At 41.7% G+C, this 14,982-nt stretch overlaps 1 long non-coding RNA gene across 1 annotated transcript in view; it reads right to left on the reverse strand.

The window, feature by feature from the left end:
• Window positions 1–12,312: 12,312 nt before the first annotated feature.
• LOC115089537 overlaps window positions 12,313–14,982 on the reverse strand; it is a 47,719-nt gene continuing 45,049 nt past the window's right edge. Inside the window, exons 2-3 of the long non-coding RNA XR_003856148.1 lie at window positions 13,587–13,622; window positions 12,313–13,340 (exon numbers count right to left, since the gene is read on the reverse strand). This is a non-coding gene — a long non-coding RNA (uncharacterized LOC115089537). The remainder of the gene's footprint in view (window positions 13,341–13,586; window positions 13,623–14,982) is intronic.

A 14,982-nucleotide genomic window follows, 5' to 3' on the forward strand; every position in this document is an offset into this window, starting at 1 on the left:
CTTTTCTTCCAATTGCTGCCCTAGGAGCTCTGGGCCCATCTCTTCACTTTGGCCTCTATCAGGTTGGGACCACAAGGTGGCCTCCACTCCACTTGTGCTGCTGGTGGGATGTGGTCCACTGGCAGCCCAAAGCCTCTTCTCTAATTAGGCCATCAACGACTGGACGGGGTCCACCAGGTGGACTGTGGCCTCATTACCTCAGCTCTTTCTTTCACTTCTCACCTCCTTAGTTCACCACTCAGCTCTTCCTTCTCTCCCTCATTATCTTTCCTCTTTCCCCCACTTTTTACCCCCTTCTCTCCCTCCAGAGTCTCTTCCCTCCCTATCTCCCTCCCCTTCTCACACTACCTCTGTTCTTTCCCTATTTCTGTCCCTCTAGAGATTCTTCTCCTTCTTACCCCTTACTATCTGATTATTCCTCTTTCTCACCTTATTTCCTCATTACTTCAGCTTTTTCCTCCTTTTCCCCTCTCCCTCCCTCCATTCCTTGCTCTTTCCTCCCATTTCTATGCTTTCATCACTTTCTTTCCCTTACCTATGCTGTTCTCCCACCTTCTCACCCAGTCACTCCCAGGCTCTTCCTGGGAGTGACTGGGTGAGAAGGTGACGCTCAATTTTTCTAGCATCGGTTCTCGAACCCGCTGACAGCTATGGGTTTGGAAAATGGACTCTGGCATAATTGAGTGTTCGTCTTCCGACCCGTGGATCACAGGCAGATTTTTAATTTTTTTTTTACATTTTTACATTTTTACTTTTTTTTTACTTTTGGGGCCTCCGACTTAATATCGCTATGATATTAAGTCGGAGGGTGTACAGAAAAGCAGTTTTTTCTGCTTTTCTGTACACTTCCCCGATGCCGGCCGAAATTAATGCCCGCCTTTGGTAGGCATTAATTTCTGAAAGTAAAATGTGCGGCTTGGCTGCACATTTTACTTTCTGTATCGCGCGGGAATAACTAATAGGGCCATCAACCTGCATTTGCATGTTGTGGGCACTATTAGTTTCGGGGGGTTGGCCGTGCGCTTTCGACGCGCTATTACCCCTTACTATATAAGGGGTAAAGCTAGCGCATCAAAAACGCGCGTCCAAACCCGGACTAACAGTGCACTCCGCCGGAGTGCATTGTACTGTATCGGCCTGACAGTGTATTAGTATCAGGCTTTTCCTTCATCCCGCACAAGCCGGCAGCAGGAACAGCATTTGAGCGACAGCATCTCCTACTGTTGCAGAGTCAGTCTCGCAGTTGGAACTGTGAAATCTCACTGCTCCTCTTGCGAGAATGCCCCCGCAGCAGCAGGAGATGACGTCACTCAAATGCTGGCACTGCTCCTGCTGCCAGCTAGCACAGAGGATGTGTCCCCCCCCCCCCCCCTACATCTTATCAGGCGGACTTTTGGTAAGCAGCCTATGCATCCCACAGCTTTTTTTTTTTTTTTTACTTTGGCTGCCCATGTGGTGGAGTCCTCTGGGTGGCCCTGTAGCCTCCGCTCAATTTGGCCACTGGTGGACCCAGGCTGCCACCTCCTCGGAGCCGCCGCTCTGTGCAAGTGCACGGCTTGCACAGATCATTGCGCCGGCCCTGGAGGTGGCATGGGACAAGACATCTCACAAGATCCCTTGCCTTTTTTCACTACTTTGGGAGGGGGTGGGGGAGGCATTTTGGGGCCTCTCAAGCCCTTTAAATGATAGCAGCCCTGGGTCTTGCAGCAGCCATACACGTGGTCCACAATTGGGGTACCTAAGCCATGGTATTCTTCCTGATTATATTATATCTCTAGGAAACATAATGCAGGATTCACTAAAGAAAAATATCTTGGCTTAATAAATTGATCCCTTAGGCCTGGATTTTCTAAGGTCATAGACCTTAGAGAAACCAGTGATAACGGGGGGAGCAAAGCGGGGGGCGGGCCTGCGAAAGCTAGCAGCGATCGCACCTCCGCGTCTGTCCCGATGACGTCCCAACTCCTCCTCTTCCGGGGCCGACTCCACCGCGATCTAGCTATCGCATGCGAAAAGTCCTTTTTCGCGTGCAATACACTACGAAAATGACCCCTTTAGTCGGGTAGTTTTGGTTATTTAAAACTACCCTTGTAATTGCATGTTTAATGCTTTAAGACTTGTTTGGTGCATGATTAGTTTAGTGTACAATTAAAGTCAAAACTGTCTACTCAAATACCAGTTGATTGACTATATCACACCTGATTTATGGTACCATTTATGAAGTTCATTTTCTGGTGTATTTGGGCTCTCATGATATTCTTGTATATAATTTGTTGTGACATCTGTTTAGCAAAACTGTAATCACAAAGGAAAAACAAATACAAGCTGTACATTCTCAACTGACACAAAATGTTTTCAAAGCATTTTAATGTGAAAATAATGACATCTAATCAAATATGGCATAAATTTCAAAGTTCTAATTATTTTGATTCTTTCATCTATCTCTGTGTATGCCACAATTTATTAACATGATATGCTGTTATGTTCTTTCTAGATAAAGTCTCTCAGTGACTACTGCACATGCACGATGGTGGCACAGCTTAACAAACATCATGAATCATTCATTAATCAAAATGTGTATTCATACAAACATTAAAAACAAATCATGAGTGTAATAGTAGTGCATATACCATGAGAATGCCATTTCATCCTCAGGAACAAACTTAGGCCTGGATTTATCAAAATGCACTAAATATTGCCTGTGATAGGAAAAGGGGTGTGTTTTATGGTAATAGGCAGTTTATGCTAATACCTATGCAAAGTGTGATAACTTTTTCATGATAAGTCCCAGAATTGTTGTATATCCTACATACAACCACTAGGGACCATTTTTATGCTCCTGGAGAGGCAGCCTGGGGGGGGGGGGGGAGGGAGAGAGAGAGAGAGAAGAGAGAAGCCATGGTACCCTCACACTAGATAGGTATTTATATCTCTATGGGAGGCCCACCTAGGAACTCGAGGTGAGGTTTAAGTATTAGTATAGGGGTTAGAGGCCACGTTGATATTCAAAGTGAGATGTATGAACAGAACAGTGCTCTCTTGTGAAGATTTGATGACCTTCAGAGTGAGGAAACTCACCCAAAGATAAGATTTCTGCAATGTTCTCTCAACCTAGCTTGATGGACTCTCTACCTGGGTAACATCAAGCTAGGTTGAGAGAACATTGCACAAATCTCATGCGAAGGTCATCAAATCTTCACAAGAGAGTAGTTCGTACGTCTCACTTTGAATGTCAAAGTGGCCCTTAACCCTTACACTAATACCTAAACCTCACCTCGAGTTACTAGGTGGGCCTCCCATAGAGATATAAATATCTATCTAGTGGGAGGGCACTATGGCTAGTCTCTCTCTCTCTCTCTGTAATACAGCTTCACAAAACTGTGAGCTTGACCCAATATCCTCTCTTTTTTGTCATCGCAAAAGGCATTTTTTGCATGCGAAAATGCCATATAGCACTTTGATAAATGACCCCCTTAGCTTTTGTAGGTTTCAAGCACCCATTGTACTTGAAAAGCTATTAATGGAGCTTGATTTAAGAGGTCAAAATGTCATTGAACAATTCCACATATTCAAAAGATGCGAAGTGTTGGGTGAGAAATGTAATTATAATGGCTATGCATTCTTATCTTTTTCATTTAATTTACTTACAATGATTCATAGGTTCTTTGCAGGCCTTGTTACCTTTATTAGTCCCACAAAAGAATTGTCCAAAGATGTCATTTTATATGAGCTTTTGAAGATCACATCTGTCCCTACTTTGGATTCTGAAGAAAGGAACTATATGGGCTTCTCAGATCATGCACAACATCATCTAAGTAATTTTGTTCCCAGAAAAGGAAAAACTTGTTCAGATTCTAGTTTTTTTCCTGGGGCAATATAGGTACAAGAACATTACCTAACAATGATACAAACTGAAACCTTATAAAGGGTTACATATCACAGTAACATAATGACATGATGAATAACTGGAGATAATGACCAAAATGGTCCATCTAGTCTGCCCATTTGATTTTTCTGCACTTGGAAAAATGTGCATATGAATTCCCACATGCAACTCAAATTCCCTTTTCCCACAACTTTTCCTCAGGGCTGGCTCTAGAGCAAATGTCACCCCCCACCTGATGGCCCCCCCCTACACATAAAGTAGTCTAGTGGCCCCCTCCTCCCTCCTCCCACCTCCCCAGATCCCCTCACCACTAGACTATCAGGGAGTCTTCTTTTAGGTAAGAGGGAATTTGGTAGGCAAGAGGGGTCTGCCACAACCATGCCAGGATTCTCTTTGACCGCGTCAGGATGGGATCTCCCACAGCCATGCTGGGACTCTCTTAACCCACCGCGGGTTGGCCATCGTAGGATTTTCCGCAGCCATACCTGGACTTTCTTATTCTGACACGGCCATGCCTGACTCTCTTATTCTGCCACAGGAATACTGGGACTCTCTTCATCTGTGGCAGGATGGGTAATGCTGGCAGTGCCCAGTGTACCCCCAGCTCATCTTCCAAATGCATGCTCTGCATTTCCTACCACTCCATATCCTTCCAAGCACACCCAAAATTTAATTACCATCTCTGCTAGTGGGTCCATTTCAAGTTAAAACCTGACCTGAGTTTGGGTTTATCCATGATCTCTCCATGCAGATCCCACAGCCTTCCTAGAGACTCAATTCAATTATACCACTGCTGTTTAGGACCGTAACCGCCATACCATGCAAGTTACTTGAATGTGTCCTAGGAAGCACAAGGCATTGCCAATTCTGCTTTTTGGGCTGTAAATGCTGCTCTCTACTAGTTACTCCCAGTGCCTTCTTGGTGGCACAATGTTGTTGTGGGCTGTACCCACCTCTTCATGCTGGTTACCCAATGTGCTTCATTCCCAATGTCTTGCCACTAGGAATCCTATGCCTATACCCATGATTTTAAAAATTCTGTTACCATTTTACTCTCAACAACTTCCTCCAGTAGGGCATTGCAAACATCCACCACCCTTTCTGTGAAAAAATATTTTCTGATGTTGCTCCTGAGCCTATTCCTTTGGAGCTTCATTTCATGGCCCCTAGTTCTACAACTTCTTTTCCACTGAACATAGTTTGCTTCTCGTGCATGAAAACCTTTCAGATATTTAAATGTCTGTATCAGGGAGTGAGCGAAGGAGAAGGGAGGAGGTTTTCGCCCTCCCTGTGTGCCAGGAACCGGTAACTCCGAGAAAGAACTGAGCGGCAAGAGAGGCTTGAGTCGCAGCTGTGTGACATCAGCCAACGACGCCCCTACTGACTATAAAATCTGCAAACGGGCGCTGTTATCCAGGGAGTGAGCGAAGGAGAAGGGAGGAGGTTTTCGCCCTCCCTGTGTGCCAGGAATCGGTAACTCTGAGAAAAAACTGAGCGGCAAGAGAGACTTGAGTCGCAGCTGTGTGACATCAGCCAACGACGCCCCTACTGACTATAAAGTCTGGGGACGGGCGGCGCCCCGCCGTCACCAGCACGTCACCTAAGCTGCGCGCTGAAGGGGCGTGCAGCTTGGGTCAGCTTAGGCCAGATAAGGCCGGAAACTGGCTGGAAATTATCTTCTAAATTTATTCAATGGGCATGAAATGGAAGGCGAAAATCACCACCTCTTCCCCCGTGTAGCAACAACTCACTGGGCCAATGGACCAACACGTTGTAAGAGTGTTGGAAACGCCGAAAGAGGACAGTTTGGGAAGTATGTCTTTAATCTCCCTTAGTCCTGGTGAAGGACCAACGTCCCACCACAGCTGACAGTATTAACATCTACTGAAACAACTTGTGAACTGGTAGGAGCAGCTCAAGGGGGCATAGGTTTAATTCAACAAACCATGCCTCATTGGACTGAAAATTTGAATTTACCCTGTATAAGTGAAGTACAATTAAAGCCCCCAGTTGACTTAGAATGTAGCATTAGCCCAGTGGGAATGCTCTCCCACCAGATCTTCGGCGCGAACAATGCCCGATTACCTTCAAAAAAGACTCAAAACCTGGCTATTTGAGCAAGCTTTCCCTTAATTCATTCGTTCCTTCCACATCCACCCTTCAGAAGATTAGGTCCGTATACAGGTACCCTGTGTACAAGACACTGTCAGTTTCTCAGGTTCCCTAGACATGTCTCTTTTCACCTTTTAGGTACCCTTAGGTACAGTCAATATTTTTAGCTCTTTATCCTCCGGCGGAAGAGCCCATCTTCTATTGCCCAGTTGATCCCAGTTAATGTATCCCTTGTTGTGATGTAATGCATTCTTACTTGCCAGTTCACGTTTTAATGTAAACCGAAGTGATGTGTAATTTTTTACATGAATATCGGTATATAAAAATGCTAAATAAATAAATAAATACCGGACAATGTTACATTGGCTGATCATGGTAGAATGATATCAAAACTTGACAATAATATAATTAGAATGAATGAATCATTGTTGACTGCTATTAATGTTAATAGAAGTTTAATTGATGAGCAAGTGAAGAAAGTGGCTAAACATGAGAAAGATATGTTGGCTTTAACTAATAAGATGCAATTAATTCAAAACTCGGAGAATGTGTTTATACGTGATAGTATAACGATGCATAAGGAAATTGAACATATAGAAAACTTGTTAAGATCTAGGAATATGGAGGCAAGGAGATTATTACCTTTATTTGTGCAAACAGCTTTATTTCCTTAACATGCTTGAATTGCCTCTGCCTTAATTCCGTGATATTAATTCAAGACTGAACTTCTGGGGGTAGGCAGGAGCCTGCCCCAACGGCATTCACTTGCAACCAATCAGAGTGGACTTTGACATCTGGGAGGGGTCGGAGGAGATCTTTAAATCGGCCCTCCTACGGCGTTTCAATTTGAGGCAAGGCGATTATTATCGTTATTTGTGGCGAACAGCTTTATTTCCTTAACTTGCTTGAATTGCCTCTGCCTTAATTCCGTGATATTAATTCAAGACTGAACTTTCGGGGGTAGGCAGGAGCCTGCCCCAACGGTGTTCACTTGCTACCAATCAGAGTGGACTTTGACATCTGGGAGGGGTCAGAGGAGATCTTTAAATCGGCCCTCCTACGGCGCGCAGTCGCCGAGGCGCGCTGCCGAAGCTGCGCGCCAAAGGGGCGTGTGACTCTGACTAGCTCCGACTGGGTCCAACTGGGTTCAACTGGGTTTTTCAGTAACTACTGGATTATTTAAATCATATATTGGTTTATTTTTCTGCTTTACTTCGTTCAGGTAGGAAATATTAGCTATACAGTCTTTATTCCCTGAAACACTCCTTAATCCTCCATTAGGGAAGCATTATAGATAATTAGAAGGGACAATTCAGTCACCTCTGTTCATAGCTCTCTTGTTTCATATTGTTTTAACGCGAATGCCTCATACCAAGCGGAAGGCAAAATTAAGGCCTTCCGCAAGCACTCCGACATTAGAGCAGGGACAGAGAAAAGTGGCGGATTGGTTGAGTTCCCCACAAATAACTCCTGTAGAGGGGGCCGTTATAGGGACCGAAATGGAGCTAAATCTGTCCCTATTGGCCGATAATATCTCTTTAAGTCCAGGAGCTCCAGATATTCCAATTCCTCCTGGCAAGGAAGGGGGTTTACCCCTTAACCTACCAGAAAGCCCCCAAGATATATCTCATAAACTAGAAGGAATCAGTGAAGCTATACAAGGGAAGGCTAAAGTTTTAGAAGAAAACCTTCTGCCTCCAATTACTATTATACAAGAAGCTGAAGTGAGCGGATCTGATGTATTTTTAAGTATACCTAAGGAAAATCATAAACAGATAGAAGGGAAAAATATTCAAGAAATAATAGTAAAACCTACATCTATAACAATGGATAATTTGTGTAATGTTCTGACAAAATTAGACCTATCTATTAAAAATTTAACTATAGCAGTAAATGAAACGAATAAAACTGTTAAGAGTAATTCAGAAACTTTGCTTAATTTGCAAAAACAGACTAATTCTTTAGATCAATGCCTACCTCAGGTGGAGAAGATACAAGTCCAACAAATTAAGGCAGAAGTTGAAATACAAAGGAAGATTGAGAATATTGAGAACTATTCACGGGTTTTAAATTTGAGAATTATCAATTTTCCTTTTATTAGTAAGATTTCCCCAATAGAATTGTTTAGGATGTATGTGATAAAAATCTTGAATATACCAGAACAAAGTATGCCGACAATTGTTAGGGCATTTTACATTAATAATACAGTTAAAATCAAGAGATAGTCTGAATATGAAAAGGATAATAAGACAGTAGAAAAAAATTATGGAGAGAATGCTGAATTGTCAATAGATTTGTCAGACTTATTGGAAAAATCACAAGATGAGTTAGATGTTGGGAAAACAGGTACAATGCTAGTAACATTCGCATTTATTTCAGACAGTGATACAGTTTTAAAATACTTCTTTCGAAATAGGTTAAAAACCTTTTATGGGAATAAAATATGGATCTACCCCGATTTAGTTAAAGTTACACAAACTAAGAGGAAACAGTTTCTTGAGGTTAGAGCTAAAGTAATTGAGAGGGGTGGTCAATTTATTCTTCGTTACCCATGTAAATGTGTAATCAAACTGAATGGACAAAATTATCAATTCACTGAACCAGAACATCTTAGAGCACTTCTGGGAGACTGATGGAATACGAGAGAAATAAAAAAGAAGGGGGAAAGAATGATACCTACTTTTTCCTTATATCATATTTAATGAAACAATGCTCAAAGTTTAAGATGCTTCTCTAAGTTTGCTTTATGGTAACAGATGGATGTATAAAGAATACATTTTTACTCTTAATCTCTGTTCCTTTTAATATTTCTTGGATAATGCATCTATCTTGAAAAGTCTTAGACATTGTAATTTTTGTATTACAAGCTAAAATTATAAATAAAGAATTAAAAAAAAAAAAGATCTAGGAATATGAGAATTATAAATTTTCCTATGACCTGGCTGTTATCTCCTTGGGAGATGTTTAAAAAATTCTTAAATGTCTGTATCATGTCTTATTTATTTATTTATTTATTTATTTATTTAAAATTTTTATATACCGACATTCATCCAGGATATCATATCGGTTCACATTGTAACGCAAAAACAAACGCACGGCATGGCGCTTTACATTGAACAGTAAAAACATGATAACAAGGCATTAACGAGAGGGGGAACAATAACATGGGAAGTTTTGCAATAAAATTATAAACAAAGTTTGCAATTATATACATATGTACAAAAGAAAGAAAACTATGAGGTTAATTTTAATCAGGCTAGGAGATAAGATGGGGAAGAGAAGGGAGGAGAGCGAGGAAAGAGGGGGGGGCAGAGAGAAAGAAAAGAAGGTGGCGGAGAAAAGGGGAGGGGAGAGAGGGGCGGTAGAATGGGAAACAGGGGAGGAATGGGGAGAGAGGGGACAGTGGTGAGGTATAGTGAAAAATTAAGTGTATGCTTTTGCAAAGAGCCAGGTCTTGAGCTTCCGCTTGAAGGATTTGAGGCATTCTTCTTGCCGTAGTTCAACAGGCATTTTGTTCCAGAGGGTCGGCCCGGCTATCGATAGTGCACGGGCTCTTGTGGAAGTGAGTTTATAGAGTTTAGGAGAGGGGATAGGCATGGTTGCGAGATGTGCTAGTCTGGTGGGCTTATTAGACTGGTGAAAACGGAAGGATTCATTGAACCAGTTCATTTCGGGATTGTATAGGGCTTTGTGGATGAGAGAGAGAGCCTTATATTGTATGCGGGAGGCTAATGGAAGCCAATGTAGGTCTTTTAGAACAGGTGTAATATGGTCATGTCTATGTAAATTGGTCAAGATCCGGGCTGTGGTGTTTTGTAAGATTTGAATGGGATGGATGGCATTGTTAGGTAGGCCGAGGAGTAGGGAATTGCAGTAGTCGGTTTTGGCGAAGATTGTGGTTTGGAGAACTGTACGGAAATCGGGGGGATGTAATAAGGGTTTGAGTTTTTTTAGTGTGTGGAGTTTAAAGAAGCCGTCTTTTAGAATGTTATTTATGAATTTCTTTAGTGTGACGTGACCATCAAGAATGATACCCAAATCACGGACTTGTTGAGCAAATTAGAACTGTTGAGCAAATTGGAACTTCTAGATGAATATACAGAATGTAGGTGGTTAAGTCTAGCTTTTGGTGCAGGATTTTGGTTGGCCTCTAGCTTATCTCTAGACTTTCTTAGATATGGTATCCAGAACTGATCATAGAATTCTAGGTAAGAAATCACTAATGACATCAGCTCTGACCATATTCTGTGATCTCTCCACTGAACTGGGGCCTTCAGACCCGATAAGGTAGGTTCTCTTTTCTTCTGTATAACTCAGGTGTAATGGTCAGTTGACCGTGGCACCCACACTGTGGCCAACTGGTTCTTATTCACCCCACATATCACCAATGCCTTCAGCCTCAGCTAGCTGCCATCACACAGCTTCCCCCTAGGCGTGCATATGTATTTACACCATACTTTACATGGCTTCATGGCAGGACATTTCCTGAAGCACCATGGGAGATGTCACAGTGACAAAGACATTTAAACACCAGCTGATTTTCAAGCTGATGCCTCAGCAACAGGTCCTCTTGCTACTGCAGTGCTCATTGCTTCCAATCCTGCTTCTGCTTTGCCTTGCCTTTTTCCAGCCCTTGCCTTGTTTCAACTTCTGCTTTGTTCCAGCCTTTACCTTGTTCCATTCCTGCCTTGTTCTGGTCCTTGACTTTATCTTGCCTTGCTCCAATCCTTACCTGTACCTTGCTGCATTCCAGACCTTCCCTGGTCCTGCCTTGATTTCCTCCTTGACCTTGTCTTGCCTTGGTCCTGGTCCTGCTCCTCTTCTCCTTACTGTCTGTGCTCTTGACCTGTTCGCTAATTGCCTGATCTCTAGCCTGATGGCCAACACTGTCCAATTGCCACCTGTCCTGACCTTTGCTTGGCTACCATCTCTGCCTGCTATATCTATTCACCTCAGCCCTTGCTTGGCTATTGACACAGTCTGACTACTGCCCACCCTGATTTTGAACCAGTCTTTCTGCTGTGGACCTCTGCCTAAGTCCTGCCAGCTTCGAAACCCAAGGGTTCATCTTTTGGAGGACAAGGCTGCTGTCCTAGCTGTTAGCGTCTCTACCTGCTGTTGGCCTATATCCAGTCCATCCCTATGTTCTGGATAGTATCAACTATACCACAGCCCAAGGATTCACATTTCATGACACCAGGGAGCCAGTAGCTGAGGGAATGTTGGCTTCTTAGAAGGAAGGGGAAGAAACAATTCATGCCTAGGACATCAGATGGCAGTGTACTGGATGGCTTGCTGTTGCATGATAGGATAAATGGTGGGAAAGTGGCAGGTCATACCCATCCCATAACATGAGACATAGAGCTGTCTGATCAAACACCATTCCATCTTCGTTCCAGGTACCTAGCTCTGTTAAGAACCCCACCCCTTGAGCTGAGGAGGGATAGAGGAATGGTAGAGATTTACAGACTCAGTCAAATCCAGTTGGAGAAAGGGGGTGCTGAAGAGTCCTGGTGCTGTACACACCAGCAGCCAGGTTGGGAAGGAGAACTTCCCTTTTTCACCACCACCAAGGGCTGGTTGATTAGAGACAGGTCAGACTTGTACCCCTCCATGTATGGACCTCCTGTGCTATAGTCAGTGGTTTCCTGCCACCATGCACATGAGGTGTCCCAGACAAGAATGTAGTCCTACTAGTTGCCTCCCCTCCCCCCCCCCCCCCCAATGTGTTGGGGGTTTATTCTCCATATAGAACTACATTGATCCATTATATTGGCTGATTTAACCTCTTGCAACAAATAAGGTACTCATATGCAGCTGTGCATATGGTATGATTGTGTCTAAAAGGTATAGGACCATGCAATGGTAATATTCTGATTAAACTCATTGGGCAACATCTTCTCTTTCTAATCAGAACAGTACTCTTTGCTCTTTCTATCATAAGGTAGATAACCACAGCTCTACCCTGGTGCCTGTGACCTATCTCTTGTCAGAATTCGATAGATGTTCCCTATTTCCTTCTGTGACCCACAGCACCTGTGGTCCCCCATCCAGATATTAGCCAGGCCTTATGCTGCTTATCATTTGAAAGATAGTTTAGGTTCTCTCAGACTAATGCTCCTTCTAAGTTTACATTGCTGTTGAAGGTTAGCGCAAATAGATAGATACATAGATACAAAAAGACTTCATTAGGATTAGCTTGCATATACCTTGGGTTGATAAAATTGTGACAGAGAAAAAAAACAACAAGATTTGACTTTGAACCAGTTCATATGAATTGCATTTTATTGCCTTTAAATGTTGTTTGTAAACATCACTGTCATTACCATTTAAGCACGTAACCACTTACTTTAATTGCAAGTGGAATTTAAAGTGCTTCTCTCATGTTTTGGAAACATTTTTGCATATTGTTTTTCACAGAGTTTATTTAAATAACAAAATGTGCAAGTATGAAAAATGAGTCTTCTCTCATGGCATACTGACTCCAGTGTGCTTAGTATTACATATCAAATGTCCTACTTCAATGCCATTTTATTCATGACACCCGGAGATGAGCAATACAAGATGCTTTCTTTAAAGTTTATGCTAACCCAATCACAAGCATCATGTAGTCAATACTGTATTTGGTTGAGGAGGGCAAAAAGTCAGTTTTTTTCTTTCTTTTAATCTGGGGGTTCCACACCATTGTGATTCACCAGTACAATAAAATAAATTGCAAACGAGAGAGATTTAAATCTGCTTTAGGTGGTGTAAATAATGAATTGCAATGCTCATCTATGCCATCTGATAACTTAACACATTTAAAACTGACTCCCTTTTGATAGATGTATCCAAAACGTTTTCAAATCCAGGACGAAAGCCATATTTGGAAGAACTCCCTAAAGCTGTAATATTTGTTTCTTGGAAGATAGTTGAAAAATACTCATGTTCTATACAGTAATATACAAACATTGCTATAAAAGACCCCCACCTCTAACTGCAAATGTTAGTTTTCATAAATATTTTGTATAATAATTTTAATTTTTTAATCCTCTAAATAATGTTCGAAAACAAAAAATATAAAAAGACTGCTAAAATGTAAACAGCGAATGATATAAAAAAAAAACCAAAACAGGTAAGTTAAGCTATTTCCCTTTTACATTGCCATCACTGTTTTAACCTTGCTTGGGTACAAAGTGGTGTTTGACTTGGCACTTGACTGGTGAAAGGCACCAAGTTGGCTTAGCAGACAGATATAGCCTTGTGTGTATTTAGCTATAATTAGCCATCATGGAAATGAAGAGGCATGTGGCAGTTTTTCAGGGTCCATGTGGCATTCTATATCCCAAATGATCAAGGCATGCTGTAATAAATGGGCAAAAAATATGATAAATATGACAGAGTTGAATTCAAATGTGCTACAGTATAAACTGTTACAAATACTACAAATGTGCCTGAAGGCCTTTGAAGCATATTGTAAGTATATGTAATATATAGTGTATATCAAATTCTTAGCGATCATATTTTATGAAGTGTATACTGAAATACATTAGCAAATGAACACTAGGGAATTATTGAGATTTAAGCTATCAGTTGACTTATTGCTTACCAAAATCTGATGAATGGAATCTTAAAGACAGAGAATCTGAAAGGAAGAAATATTATAAACCTTATTAAAAGTGGCACATGAGCAACATTTTTGTTGAAAACTTTGATAAAGCAGAAACTATTTCACTTGCTTTCCATGCTTCAACAGCAGTTTTATTACTTTTCATTTCTAGTTTCAGCAATACCATTTTAAAAGTTCTTTTTAGTTGATAAAAGGAGAGCCTACAACCAGAGCATGCAACATAAAAATAAAGCATGGTTATGCATATCACAGTATATTTGAAAATATAAGATATGAGCAATATTTCACAAGATGATGCATTCCGCTCCCTTATACATTACTCCTCTCCTCAAACTATGCAGGAATTGCTCCCAAGCATCTGAAGTAATATTATTTGATAATCTGTACTGAACAATAAACCCCCCAACTTCCTTGTACCTCTCCCTTCCTACCTGACAGAAACCAGGGACTCTGATTTGTGAAATGCCTAAAACACAACATTGTGCATTTTTTTTTACTTTTTGCCTCCCCTCCCCAAGTTGTACACTTTTCTGCCTCTTCTCTCCCCCCCCACCCCATGCCTTCTTCTCTTTTGCTGCTGCCAGCGATGCAGAGGGGTGAGGCAGTAGGCGTGGGTGGTATTCGATCTGTTGGGAGGGGAGGAAATTGGGGGTTGATTTTGTTCTGTTGGAGTTCAAATTTTGAGGCAATCTCGTCCCCCTTCCCTCCACAAATCTAGGGGTTGACCCACTGTCTCTGCATAACTCGCGAGAGGTAAAATTGTAAGTGTGGAGACCAACGATGAAGGAATGTCTGAATTGCCTCCTGCTCCTCCCCTGCCCTCGCCCCATTAAGACAATGATTAGACAGTGTCTAATCAATAAACCATTTGGAGCTTCAATACTCTTGGCAGATAGTTATGTTTTTGTTTACGATATCGGATATATCACAAATTTTGAACAATCCATGGGATGCACATAATAAATATACTCATAATTCAGGCATCTAAAGACACTTCTTTCAAACATATTTGTAACTATTAACCCGAAGAATAAAGAAATCTTTCAGGGCAGTACATCATCATCATCATCATCGTTTATTTATCTCACCATTTTCCAGCAAAAGGATTCAAAGAGTGATACAATAGTGCTTGGGTTTACAGTACAATAGTTACAGGGTATAGCAATAATAATATTACAAAAACAGGACTGGGTGTATCTGAGTATAGGGTACTTTAGTAAATTATAAAGCAAATCTGAATGCAATAGTGGCAGGGCTTCCCAAACCTGTCCTGGGGATCCCGCTGCCAGTCGGGTTTTCAGGATATCCACAATGAATATGCATGAGATAATTTTGCATAGAACAAGTCTCCAATGTATGCAAATGTATCTCATGC

The sequence above is a fragment of the Rhinatrema bivittatum genome, chromosome 4 (assembly GCF_901001135.1).
Source record: "Rhinatrema bivittatum chromosome 4, aRhiBiv1.1, whole genome shotgun sequence".
Classification (NCBI taxonomy): Eukaryota; Metazoa; Chordata; class Amphibia; order Gymnophiona; family Rhinatrematidae; genus Rhinatrema; species Rhinatrema bivittatum.